Below are 5,439 nucleotides of genomic sequence, written 5' to 3' on the forward strand. Positions count from 1 at the left end.
GTGGACCGAGCCTTTCTTGGCCTACCTAAATAGGCAGGAGCTCCCCGAGGACCAAAATGAAGCATGTTGTATTGTGCGGCGCTCCAAGGCCTACAAAGTCCATGAGGGAGAACTCTATAAGAAAAGTGCGACTGGAGTGTTCCAAAGATGCATCTCCGAAGAGGAAGGGCGGCAGCTCTTGGCTGAAATCCATGCCGGACTCGGCGGGCACCACGCTGCGGCTCAGGCACTTGTTAGCAAGGCCTTCCGTACAGGTTTTTATTGGCCGATAGCCCGAGCAGATGCACATGACCTCGTCCAACACTGCGTCGGTTGCCAGCACTTTGCCAATCAGAGCCATATGCCCCTACCGCTCTCCAAACAATCCCCATTAATTGGCCCTTCGCGGTCTGGGGGCTGGATATGGTAGGACCCTTTAAAGGGGGAAGCCATAAGGAAAAATACTTATTGGTCATGGTGGACAAGTTCACCAAATGGATAGGAGCCAAACCAGTTAAAACGGCCGAATCCAGACCAGTGATAGACTTCATATCGGGGGTTCTACACCGCTACGGCATCCCCCACAGCATCATCACTGATAATGGCTCAAACTTCACAGCTAATGAAGTGAAAACTTGGTGCGGCAACATTGGCATTAAGCTCGATTATGCCTCCGTCTACCACCCCCAAACAAACGGCCAGGTCGAACATGCAAACGGTCTCATAATGAGCGGCATCAAACCCAGACTAGTGCGATCCTTGACAGAATCGGACACGAACTGGGTCGTGGCGCTTGACTCTGTACTCTGGGGGCTGTGGACCACGCCGAATTGCACCACCGGATACACACCATTTTTTATGGTGTACGGCGCAGAAGTAGTACTACCGTGCAACATAATCCACTACTCACCTCACGTGCGCATGTACGAGGAGAAGGAAGCCGAGTTAGATCGGCAGGACAACTTAGATGCCCTGGAGGAGGAGCGCGATGTCGCAAAAGCCCGTTCCGCATTCTACCAGCAGCAGGCTCGACGGTATCAAAGCAGAGAAGTGCAGGCCAAAACTTATAGTATTGACGAACTTCTTCTACGCCTACCGGAGAAGAAGGACAAGCTCAAACATAAGTGGGAGGGTCCCTTCATTATTGATAAAGTTCTCAGCGGAGGAGCGTACCGCCTGGGTAATGCATCCGATAACAGACTCGAGCCGAACCCATGGAACGCGGCCAGACTCCGGAGATTCTACGCCTAGTGCCGAACCCAGTGTCCGTCTCCTTACCCCCGCTGTTTTAATTATTCTCCTCCCTTTTTTTCCCTTTCTCACCCTTTTTCCCTTCTTCACACAAAGTACTAAATACAGTGCGGATGCTCGGATCACTTCGGCCGCACGTGTGCAAACCATACCTGGTGGCTTCCTATACGGAAGCTAAATATAATTACTTTCATGGCTTCTTGCCTACCACATATGCGTTCTTTTTCCATATGTGCCTTTTCTTCACCATTATATGCATCAATATGACTCAAGATGTGGCCATGCTGGGTTGCCTGGCTCTTGTGTTTATGCTCTACGTTCCCGTTAATTCGGCTAGGGCATAAGGGGAGCACCTCTGCGATTGTTACTGTGAGTTCGGCCGGATGTGTACCTCAGACTGGGTGAAGCCGAAAGCTAGCGTTCTTAAGGGAATATTCGGTCGGTGACCAAAAGATGTTTCTTTTGTTTATTACAAACGTGAATCCCCAGAAGTTTTGTATCCTGCGTTTCTGTTCGCAATCCGGACATGTACATCGATGCATGCGTACCCAGGGAAAGGAACCCCTAATGGAACATTTCTCCCTGAAAGATGTTTCTTACTACCCATGTAATATAACATAACTTGTTGGGTACTTGTCTGTTCAAGCATTTATGACCCCTACACCTGGTTTCCACGCATACCCCGGTTCTGCTTAACTGAGCGGGTATTCGGATACACCCCGGACTGTCGGATCCGAGGGCTGAAGCAAAAAGGTCTACCATGACAAATGATTTTTAATCCGGCTAGGGACTACATATGTCCATTGAATTACATAGTCACTTGGACTGACTATATTCTTCCTCTATACCGTCCAACAGGCTATCTGGCTTGCAATCCTATTGGGAATACTTTGCGGCTAATGCTACCTGGTCGTACACCAGACTCACGGGAATTTCTTGCCCAGCTGGCCCTACCGGTCCGACTTCGGCCATATGGTTCGGGTCAAGCTTGGTGTAGCGCGTCTTCACAATGGCCCAGGCTTCCCTTGCACCTTGTCAGCAGGCTGACATCTTCCACAATTGGAAGCGCCGCCGTGCACCTTGGAGCATATCCACGAGCTCCCCCAAGCCTTTTGGCAGGGAAGTGGATGGCCACAAGGCTTGTGCAATACCCTACATCACCTGACGAACTCGCTCGTGCAGCTGTGAGAGGTCTTGCAGTAAATCACCTGCGGACGCGAGCATCTCCTCTTCAGGATGGCCCGTCAACATACCTACAGATATAAACTCTTTTAATATGCTCACTCTCCAAACTATACTGCAGTTCGTTTGGGCACCTACTATACATGTCGCGACGAAGCCTTCTGTTCTCCTTCACGGAGTCCGCCAGCCGAGCTCGAACATCTGATAATTCGACGCCCAGCCGGACATTGGCATCTTGGAGATTGTTCTTCTCCCTCCTAACCCACGTAAGCACACGCTCGCCAGCCTTCAACTATCTTTGGAGACGTGACTCGCTATCTTTTACGATCTCCGGATTTGTCCCGGGATGGTCTGAAGAATTTTCTGTTAAACTTATGAAGCAAGCCAAGTGCTAACTGGTATATTCCTTTAAAATCTCTCTATTGAGAGAAATGTTACCAGATGAGGCCTTCTGGGATTCCTCTAGTTTGGCAACCGCGACCCTCAGCTGAGTCTTGCACTCCTCCAGCTCTTGAGACAATTGGGTATTCTTATCTACAAGGACATGTGCATAAAATGATCCTTAAAATAGTTGTTCCAACCGTTTCAAGTCTCAGGGGCTACTGCTATACATACTTATCAAATTTTCTTACCCGTATATCTTTGGCATACTGGTCCATCGCTCAGACGAGCCCGCCTTGAGCAGCTCGGATGTATGCGTCTCCCGAATTGAAAGCATTAAATGCCTCTTCGGAAAAGACGTTATTGCGAAGTACGGCCTGTCGGCGCCGGTGATTCATGGCACTCTCTACTTCGGAATTCATGGTGGAGAGCATATCTGCATCCTCTGTCGGAGGACAATTCGGCATCGGCCCCGCATTGGCCTTCTATCTCGAAGCCGGTTCTGGAATCCGGCTGGTGGAGGCGTGATCGGCAAGATCTCCGGATATAGTCCGGTGACTCCTCTTTCTGCCAGAACACAAAGGATGTTGTTACATTTCAAACAAAATAATCACAGAGCAGGTTTTTACCATACCTCTGTAACGGAGTTTCGGCCCTAACTGCCTTCCTCTTAAGCCCGCCTGACCCGGACGCCCTTTGCCGATGAGCCCCCAGGGGCTCGGCGCCACGTTCCGATGGTCGTCCCTATAAAATATATGATATTTTATGCATAAGGCATGATATAAGAAAGGAGTCCTTTTCAGAGGATAGACTTTGCTTACATGCGATGCAGGTAACAGTCCGGGATAGTCGATGATAATAGCCACCAAGGCGCCATCGCAGCTAGCCTGATAAAATATCCCATTGACAAGCTCCACAGTAATATCTGGATCTTCTTCACGTCCTGGATCAAAGGCCCTTCCGAGGTCCTCTGGCTGTGGGGAGGGGCTGTTGAATCCTTCCACGGCCCTCCTTAGTTCCTGCTCAGAAATATCAAGGTAAATAATCGTGACGAAGGACGCTAGAATGAATGGAGCGGGAGAAAGAATGACGACTTACCCAGCTTGGGGGATGTACATGGAAAATCCATCCCACGGCTTAATATGAAGGAATTCTTCTTCTTCCCCTTTATACAAATCGGACAATATTCTCGCCAGAGCACTAGCGGAGTCTGGAACTTTACGACCACAGCGGGTGGCATCGTCTTCCCCATTGTAGTGCCACATGGGCTTCCCCCGATATTGAAGTGGTTGCGCCCCCCGCATTATGCATATTGCCATAACCTCGACTATTGACAGCCCTGATTTGGCCAGTATCTTTATCCTGCTCATCAGGAAGTGTACTTCTCTGGTATCCTCCTCTTGGGGGCCCTGAGGGAGCCAACTTCGGCGTACCTTCGGTGGAGCGTTATTGAACTCAGGGAGGCCCGTCCGGACTGGATCCGGAAGGGGAACATCATCAACATAGAACCACTCCGAGGGCCAGTTCTCAGGTGCCTTCTTGGGAGTGCCGGACAGGTATCCGGTCTCGACGACGCGCCATACTTCGGCTCCGCCCACTTGACATATGGATTCCCCCTAGTTGCGAGGGAACATGCAGAACAACTTCTTCCATAACTTGAAGTGAGCCTCGCAGCCCAGAAATAGTTCACAAAGGGAAACGTATCCTGCTATGTGCAGCACGGAGGAGGGAGTGAAGTTGTGCAGCTGGAGGCCATAGAACTCCAGGAGCCCGCGAAGGAATGGGTGGATTAGAAACCTGACGCCTCTTAACAGATGCGGGATGAAGCATATTCGCTCCCCCGGGGATGGGTTAGGAGATCTCTCCGCTTGCTCCCTGCCATTATAGGTGGCTAGTCCAGCTCGGACGGGGACCATGAACGCCGGTGGAAGAAACCCTTGGGTCTGCAACTCTATCAAACAGCTTTGAGGAACTGAACACTCTTCCCAGTCACCTGTCTTGGAGCAAAGTGAACGAGAAGAAGAGCCGCGGCGACCGCCCATGTTGGAATGGTTTTTTTCCGGAGCACTCTGTTGGATGCTTGCTCAAGGGAAGAAGGTGAGGTTTGGATCTGAGGATCCCCGTCCCTTCAAATAGATGGTTTGCCTACAGGGCCAGGGTGGCAAATACAAAAATGCCCCGGCTCCTCGTATTCGCTCGACACGTGGAGATGGCCATTATTGAAGCACAGAAGCCGAGGAGTGCAACATTGATGGGAAGTCGAACACTGTTCGTTTGAACAGATACTTTGGAGTATTCGGAGATGGAACCCGCCTTGCAATGCCGAAGACAAACTACGCGCCAGACTCATCGTCATTGAAGCCTGGTTCAGGGGCTACTGAGGGAGTCCTGGATTAGGGGGTATCCGGACAGCCGGACTATATACTTTTGCCGGACTATTGGGCTGTGAAGATACAAGACTCAAGACTTTGTCGCTTGTCCGGATAGGACTCTCCTTTGCGTGGAAGACAAGTTTGGCGATCCGGATATTAGATTTCCTTCTTTGTAACCGACTCTGTGTAAACCCTAGCCCGTGTCTATATAAACCGGAGGGTTTGGTCCGCATAGGGGAAATCATAATCATCATAGGCTAGCTTCTAGGGTTTA

This window comes from Triticum aestivum, chromosome 7B, assembly GCF_018294505.1.
Source record: "Triticum aestivum cultivar Chinese Spring chromosome 7B, IWGSC CS RefSeq v2.1, whole genome shotgun sequence".
NCBI lineage: Eukaryota > Viridiplantae > Streptophyta > Magnoliopsida > Poales > Poaceae > Triticum > Triticum aestivum.